Here is a 9457-nt window from a genome sequence, read left to right on the forward strand (position 1 = left end):
CTTGCAAATAGCAGCGCTGAAATTAACAAGCTTTGCTGACAGGGCTGTTCAAATAGGTTATGACATCAGCTTCTTGCTCTTGTATTTCTTTCCATAGGATTTATTTTGACAATTGTCACCAAATAGCGTCACGTAATATTTGAACAAATCCCTTTATCTTTCCCAGTCAATAACAAGCTGCATTTTTTAACAATTGTCTCTAAAACGTGTTTGTACGCAATTATTGTTAAGCTCTTTTGTAATTTGTCATCGTGCAACGTGCTTGCCCTCAAAGTAGTTTGATTTCAGAAAAATTAAACAGGTGACGGAAACGAACAAGATTAAATTGGCATTGCTCTCAGTCTCACGTATCCACTTCATTATAAACTAAATTTTTCATCCTAATCATCAACAGAAAGCTCAGCAACCGATCCATCGCCTGGTTGAACGATTAATTGATTTAGCTGTGTCGACTGAACGTGAAGTGAAAAGACCCCGTGGATTTGATGGTCAACTGGAGTTGTGTGGGACCCTGTGCATGTACTTTTGATGCATTCATGATGTAGCCTACTAGTACTACTACAGTAGAATTAACCTATTCGAGGGGAAAAGGAAGAAAACGTGTCGATATAAACAAACCAGTATGGTTTGCAGAGGTGGGCACCCGCTACTTTTAAAGTAGCGCGCTACCCGCTACCGCTACTTGGACCAAACTAGCGCGCGCTACCGCTACCAATTTACAAAAGTAGCGCGCTACCCGCTACCGCTACTTGGACCAAAGTAGCGCGCGCTACCGCTACTTCTTCCGCTACTTTTGTCTAAAATGACACTAAGTTAGGAAACACTCTTCAAGTCCCCAGTGACGCAAAAATGACTTTGAAAACGAATGTTATATCATTCGTTTACGCTGTCATTTTAACGTCGTTATAGAAAACACATTCTAAGAGAAATTTATTGTTACGCATCTTTTCAAAACACAAGCATTTCAAAATGAGAGTCACTAAATCCTGCCCGCTTTGGCTTTAAGCACATCTTTTCCAACAGAGAAAAGTCTCTCCACCGCAGCACTGGAAGAAATTGGGGAGTTGTATTTAATGAACAAATGTTTTAACTCGGTATTCGAAAAACTCAAGGACTTGCTCCTGTCCGAAAAAAGGCGTCCACAATTGCTGTTTCCTTCTTCACCGACGTTTCACGGGATGGCGCCAACAGACCAAAAAATTCATCCTCGGAGTCGTGACTGGTGTTGGTGTCACTCTTCTAAGTATCAACCTGGCTTGATGTCTCTCGCAACAGTCGAATTACATCTGTCTTGACTTTTTATCGCAGTGCGTCAGCATCATCCGTGGAAACGTAGTGTAGAAATTGTAACCACGAAGTCTTGAAGGAGGGATGAAGACATGATGCCATAACGTATTTCATGTCGTTGAAGCACTTGTTGAATCGTTTCTTCACCCCTTCAAGGACTTTCACTCTCAACTCCTCACAGCTCACAAGATCACTGATCTCGGTCAACTTCTTCGCGCAAATTGTAATAAGCAAGACTCCGTAATACGCCTTGGACTCGCCCTGGAGAATGTCTAAAGCCTGGCAGATAGGCTTCATCACACGGAGATGTTCGCCGAAGTAGTTGACGTCAGCTAGAAATAAATGAGCTGTTTAGAAATAAGACAAACTACGTTGTAACTTCAAAGTTGTAAGCGAAACAAACCATATAAAATTACCCTGTAATGATTTCTTTTAACAAAAACCATCGTGTAAGAAAATTTTATCAGCAACAAATATCTTAGCTAACCATTTGTCAACAGTTTTACTTTCATCAATACGATAAAACCTTATTTTTGGACATCTTAGCATAGGTGATGACTGATGAGGCAATGCTCACTGTATGTAGTCTATATTCCATAAGCTATATACAACTTTACTGCGGGTATTATTAAAATTAAAATGAACATTATCGGTTTCATACCTTGATTGCAGCATCGCAGCTCCACACCAGAAAACGAGATTCCCAAATAACCGCAACTTTGCAACCAAACCGATCATATAGGATTATAGGCTATATGATATAACTGCTTGACCACGCCAGTGTTGCGAAAAAAACGATAATTTTGTTACTTTAAAATAAAAAGTAGCGGGTAGAGGAAGTGCAACTAAAAAAAGTAGCGCCTCTCCCGCTACCGCTACTTTGGAAAAAAATAGCGTCGCTACTGCAGCCGCTACTCCAACTAAAAAGTAGCGCCGCTACCGCTACTTTTAAGTAGCGCCGCTAGTAGCGGCGCTACAAAAGTAGCGCGCTACTGCCCACCTCTGATGGTTTGTTTCCAAATGCCTGTTTTAGTTCAATGTCAGGGCCTGAAAAGGGATAAATATGTACTTCCTCAAAACCTCATGTTTTTGCGTAGACTTTAGAAAAGAACTACAAAACAAGATCATGAAAAGTGGGTTAATGGTAGTTGTACTTAAGCTTAATATGCTTGCAGACAGTAGGCTACCAATGCGGAGGATTATGACGTCACTACACTTTAAGGTACGTACATTGTAGGCTAGTATTTGTTTCTTTGCAAAAGTTTTGTTAATTTTTTTCTATTTTGTTTTTGTGGCACTAGCTTGAATTAACACGTAGGCTACTTTGTTGTTAGCGAATGTAAGACTTTGACTGTAATCCCTGCTTCTGAGGTTGCGATCTAATTTTCTGATTACGGTCAGCACTTCTATTGGTCAAGTTTTTATAGGTCAATCATCCTACAGTTTTATTGCTTTTACAGACCAGACGCGGTCTATTTCTGCAAAATCTTCCTCATCTGCGAACGACTCCCGTAGAGGTGCTACAATTTGCCACAAAAAGGAACAAAAATGCTATGGGGATCAAAAAAGTGTTGATATAGGTGAAGTTAATATAGGACATAGGTGAATTCGAACGTGCGTTAAAAATAGGATTTTAGCCGGATTATTTAGAAAAAATTGTCGAAATAAATCAACTGGCGATATAAGCGAATTCTACTGCATCAACAACTTTTGTGGGGAGAAAGACAAGCACCTTCACGTGGTCCCCCCCGTCAGTAACATACGAAATTATACAAAATACGTATGCGAAACGAAGCTTGTCAAACAAGAGATAATGAGACTGTTCAGCGCAGGGTGGGTAGGGAAATGCCCTTTTCAGGGCACGGCAGTGCTCGCACTGTCGAAAAGTACCGACGACCCACCGTACTGCAGCTGAACACCGAGGGCATCACGGCCAGCAAGGTCAACATCATCGAGCACCTGGCCACCAAGCATCAAGCCCTCATCATCCTCCTCCAGGAGACTCACTGTACATCTGTGGATAAGTTGGTAATAACCAACTTCACACTCGCAGGCGCAACCTGCAGCAGGAAACACGGCCTCGCCACGTTTGTCCATGACCGGCTGAGCTGGTCCTTGGTTGACCAATCCCAAGCTCAATCGGAGATCGAGTGGCTTTGTGTAGATGTAGCAGGCTACAACATCGTCAATGTCTACAAGCCCCCACCTTCGCGGATAACATCAACAGCCATCCCAGTGTTCCCCCACCCCAGCCTCTACGCTGGCGATTTTAACTGCCACCACACTGACTGGGGCTACAACTCCATCAACAACGACGGAGAAAGTCTGGCCGCTTGGGCAACCAACAACAACCTCGCCCTCTTATACGATCCTAAGGGCGCACCGAGCTTCCACTCCGGTCGTTGGAACACTGGCACGAACCCAGACCTGGCTTTCGCAAGTGATGACCCCGATGATCGCCAGCCGGACAGACGTGTGCTAGAGAAGTTCCCAAGGTCTCAACACCGACCCTCGCTAATCACGGCCCCCTTGCTTGCCACACCTATTCCGAGCAAGCCTGTCAAGCGATGGAACTTCAGAAAGGCCGATTGGAAATACTACAGCTTCCTCACAAACGAAGCTACGCAGTACCTCCCATCCCCACACACCATCAAAGTGGATGAAGCCTACCAGGACTTCTGTGATGCAATCATATCTGCGGCAAAAGACTCCATCCCGCGAGGTCGACGGAAAAACTACATACCTTGCTGGGATGTGGAGTGCGACAGGCTCTAACGCGACTTCCTCCGTTCCCCCCAGGGCACCGCCTCCACCAACTCAGCAACAGCCCTTCTGGCAAGATTGGATTCAAAGAGGAAGAAGCGCTGTACAGAAGCCATAGACTCAATCGACTTCACGCACTCCAGCCGCACAGCATGGAGTACACTCAACAACCTCACTGGCAGATCACGTGCCTCTCGTCGCCAATGCCCCATTTCAGCAAATGCCATCGCCTCACAACTTGTGAAAAATGGAGTGCACAGAACGAGAGACCGTGAATCAGACAAGTCCGTCCTCAAGGAAATGACGGACCTCTGGAAGGTCCCAACACCTGCCGAGGGCAACATCTCTGGTGAGTTTACCCCAGAAGAATTTGCCTCCGCCCTCCAGCACCTAAAGCCAGGCAAATCCCCGGGCCTTGACCACCTATGCCCGGAACTAATACTCCAAGCTGCCCCTTCTATGAGGTCCTGGTTAAAAGACTTTCTTTCCTGCTGCTTGCGTCACCTGCGCATCCCAAGAATCTGGAGAAGAGCCCTAGTGGTTGCAGTCCCAAAGCCGAAGAAGCCCCCAGGGGATCCGAAGAGCTACCGCCCCATCTCTCTGCTCTGTATCCCCTTCAAGATACTCGAGAGACTTATCTACGCCCGTGTCGAACCGATAATAGACCCTCAGCTCCCTCGGGAACAAGCCGGCTTTCGCCACGGAAGATCAACCGTAGACCAGGTTACTCTGATGACCCAAGAAATCGAGGACAGCTTCTCGGCAAAAAAGAAGGCTGGCGCCGTGTTTGTCGATCTCACGGCTGCCTACGACACTGTATGGCACAGCGGCCTTACCTGCAAACTACTCCGTCTCCTTCCTGACAGGCACATGGTCCATATGATTATGGAACTTGTGCAAAACCGCAGCTTTACCCTTTCCACCGGTAGCGGCCGACGAAGTAGACTACGTCGACTCAGGAACGGCGTCCCACAGGGCTCTGTCCTGGCTCCCCTCCTCTTTAACACTTACATCTATGACCTGCCTGACACCATCTCCAGGAAGTATGCGTACGCAGACGATCTGGCTCTCCTGCATCCAGCCGGAGATTGGCAGTCAATGGAGAGAAACCTAAGCCAGGACATGTCAACTATATCAACGTATCTCCAGAAATGGAAGCTACAGCTCAGCAAGGCAAAGACAGTGTCGACGGCCTTCCATCTAAACAACAAGGAAGCAAAACGTGAGATCAACATTACCACCGATGACGAACACCTCCCCTACTGCGCCGAACCCACCTACCTCGGCGTAACCCTGGACAGGTCACTCACGTACCGACGACACCTGGAGTCACTGCGCAAAAAACTATCTGCGCGCGTTGCACTTTTGAGGCGGATGGCGGGTTCCGGCTGGGGAGCTGATGCGAAAACCCTTCGCACAGCTACCTTGGCCCTCGTCCATTCTACCGCCGAGTACTGCGCACCGGTGTGGTGCCGCAGCTCTCACACCCGCCACATTGACACCGCCATCAATGACGCACTACGCACTGTGACTGGATGCCTGCGTCCCACTCCAACGGACTGCCTTCCCATCCTTGCAGGCATCCAACCTGCTGAGCTTCGCCGTAAAGGAGCCATGATTTCCCTTGCTCGTCGCGCGCTGGACCCCGGCCACCTCCTCCACAGTACACTCCAGCGCCTACCTGGAGGACAGCAGCGACTGAAATCAAGACGCCCATTTGTGCCCGCCGCACGACAGCTCCTGAACAATGTTGAAGATCTTGGAATAAGTGCGGCACACTGGACGAACTACACATGGAACATGGAGTGGCAAAACAACACCTCCCGACTCCGTGATTTCCTACCCGACGTCGATCCCCACCCTCCGGGAATGTCCCTCGCAAGACTTGCGTGGGTCCGGCTTAACCGCCTACGAACCGGCGTCGGTCGCTTTCGTTCAGACATGTGCAGATGGGGCCTGGCTCCCTCACCGGGATGCGAGTGTGGCGCCACAGACCAGACAGTAGATCATGTCGTCCATGACTGCCCAATCCATCAACCACCACATGGAACGCTTGGACTGAAGGCCCTGGATGACGAGACTGTCGAGTGGCTGATGACATCATGCCCAAACATATAGTCTGGAAGAACAGCTCATACGACGAAGAAGAAAACAACTTTTGTTTTTTAAAGTTTACAGAAATAATTGTAATGTTTCGCGCTAGCCTTTACGTCTGACTATTTCGGACGAACTCCCAAAGACGAACAGATAACTTTATTTGAATCTCAAACATAAATTGGCAATGTACACGCCCACATAGCTGCGGCACTAACGATTGACTTTGACAACTAGTTGAACTCGAGTTGGAGAATGCCGCAACGCTGTCAGGAAAGCGTATTTATCAGCGGCCAATCAAGAGGTCATGGAAAACGCGTAAGGCAAAATGTGAAACACAAGGTACAAACTTAAAGGGCAAGTTCTCAAATAAATTAAAAGTTTAAGGGCACGTTTCCAATATTACATCCCCCTTTGTCTGAAGAAAGAAAACTATTTCACAATACACAAACAGATTAAAATGAACTTATGAAGAGTGGTACACTGCCAGATACACATGAAATAACGAAATCACATCTACTACACAATTTACTTTCAAAAAACTTGGATGAACAGTAAGAACAACTTATAGCACGTTGCACAACACGAAATCTAAACGTACCACGATACTATCACACTATGTGCACTACTACTTAGGTTGCACAGACACCATATCTCTCAGGAGGCTTTACTACCCGGCCAGAACGGGTCATATACGGTGCTGGCATATTATTTTGGCGTGGCGCATTGGGCTCGTCGTTAGATTGATCAAATACATGTGCATCAGGAACCAAAGGATTAAATTTGAATGTCGGCTCCACATTAATTAAATATCTCCGGTTTCTCCGGTAGGTGTTGCCATAAGAATCACGCACATTATAGGATCGCGGTGAATTGTGACGACCGGTTACGACAGCTGGCTCCCATTTTTTTCCAACTCTGTGGCGAACATTTTGGCCATTAACAAGAGGTCTCATGGGTCTACTTGAGCGATCATAATACCTTTTGTTGCGAGTACGACGTTTTACAAATTGTTTCTTCACAAAAGCGGGGTCAACTGAGACGGGCTGTAATTGGTCTTCTGTCATTGGTATTAGTTCTCGCAATCTTCTCCCCATCAACAACTGAGCAGGTGATCCTTCAGGTCCAATGGGTGTGTTCCTGTGTTCTAAAATACTGAGATAAGGGTCACGGTTGGTGCTTAAGGCTTTGTCTAATAAACGTTTAGCAGTTTGAACAAACTTTTCTACAAGCCCATTTGACTGTGGGTATAATGGGCTGGAAGTTTTATGATTAATTTTCCAACTATCACAAAAATTTGCAAACTCTTTTGAGTGAAATGGAGGGCCATTATCTGATCGGAGGGTTTTTGGAATACCATGTCTGCAAAAGAAGGATTTCATGTGATGAATTACGTTTTGACTAGTGGTCCTATTTAACAAAGCGGTTTCAAAAAATCTACTGTAATAGTCGACGACAATTAAATAGTTCGCATTGTTCCAGTGAAACAAATCTGCTCCAACAATTTCCCATGGGTTACTGGGTGGTTCGTGAGGAATTAAAGGCTCTTTGGGATTGTTGTACTGCAATTGTTTACAAATGTCACAAACAGAGATCAAATCATTAATATCAGAGGACATACCAGGCCAATAAAACAGATCTCGGGCTTTTTGGGTACATTTCACAATTCCTAAATGACAAGCATGCAACATTTCAAGCATTTCTTTACGAAGTGCAAATGGCACAACGATACGTTCACCTCTCAAAATTAAACCATTATGCAAAGATAACTCGGATCTGAGTTTCCAATAAGGACAAGCATGGATATCAAGGCTCTTTTTATGTTTGGGCCAATTGTTCAATAGATACTTTGTTAAGATTTGTGATGTTCTGTCATCTTTTGTTGCACTTCTAATGTTTTCTAAACAGTCAGTCTGAACAGGAAACGATTCTGCTATCATTAAAACTTGGCTGTCTGTATCAAATTGGGGCTCACCAACGTCTTCAGGGTGATTTCTAGACAACGTGTCTGCAACCGATATAGATTTTCCAGGTCGAAATTCGACGTTGAAGTCATACGGCTGAATTTTGATCATCATGCGTTGTAGCCTTGGTGGCGCACTTGAAAGTGGTTTCTTGAAAATGGACTGTAGAGGCTTGTGATCAGAATGAATGGTAAAATGTCGGCCATAAACATACTGGTGAAATTTAACACAACCATAAACGATGGCTAACATTTCTTTTTCGATTTGAGAGTAGTTTTGTTCAGTAGATGTGAGCGCGCGGGATGCATAAGCGATTGGTCCTTTGTGTTGCAATAGCACTGCACCAAGTCCATCTTTAGAGGCATCAACTTGAATACACACAGGTTTTTTCGGTTCAAAGTATTGTAAGACTGTACCTGGTTGCCTTGTGATGTAGTCTTTCACGTGTTGATACTGCTCGTCGTTTTCTGAATTCCACGTCCACGTGTCTTGCTTCAGGAGATTTCGCAATGGCGCTGTAATCTCTGATAACTGTGGTGCAAATTTTCTCAAAAAATTAATTAATCCCAAAAAAGTTTGGAGTTCTTTCTTTGAATTCGGTGGCTTCATGTTTGTAATAGCATTGATTTTGTTTGGGTCTGGTTTAATACCATTTTCGCCAATAATATGTCCATAGTAAGATACTTCGGACAAACCAAATTTGCATTTATCCAGGTTTAGCTTTATACCTACTTTTCTGCATCGATCAAGTGTTGTTTTCAAGTTCTCGACTGCTTCTTTTTCGGTATCAGCCCACAGCAAAATGTCGTCAATAATAACGCCTTGCTTCGGAATTCCTTGCAGGGATTCTTCCATACGCTTCTGAAACACATCTTGTGAAACCTTTAAACCGAACGGTAGTCGTAAAAATCGGTAATTTCCAAAGCTTGTTGAAAATGTTGTAAGTTTAGAACTTTCTTCGTCTAAAGGTATTTGCCAGTAGCCTGATCTGGCATCCAAAATTGAAAAATAGTTAGCTCCAGAAATGTTACAAGCAACGTCTTCAAACGTAGGTAACTGGTGGTGCTGACGCTTTACAACTTTGTTTAACGGTCTCGGGTCCAAGCATAAACGCAACTTGCCATTCTTTTTACATGTAATAGCAATAGAATTTACCCAATCAGAGTGTTCGTTCACAGGTTCAACAATTTTTTGAGAAACTAATGAATCTAATTCAGCTTTAACTTTGTCTTGTAGGGCAATTGGTATTCGTCGAGGTGGAATTCTAACGGGAGTGGCATTTTCCTCAATTACGATTTTATAAGGTTCAGGAAAACAACCAATGCCATCAAATACATCGTTATATTCTC

Source organism: Aplidium turbinatum, chromosome 6, assembly GCF_918807975.1.
Source record: "Aplidium turbinatum chromosome 6, kaAplTurb1.1, whole genome shotgun sequence".
NCBI classification, from domain to species: domain Eukaryota; kingdom Metazoa; phylum Chordata; class Ascidiacea; order Aplousobranchia; family Polyclinidae; genus Aplidium; species Aplidium turbinatum.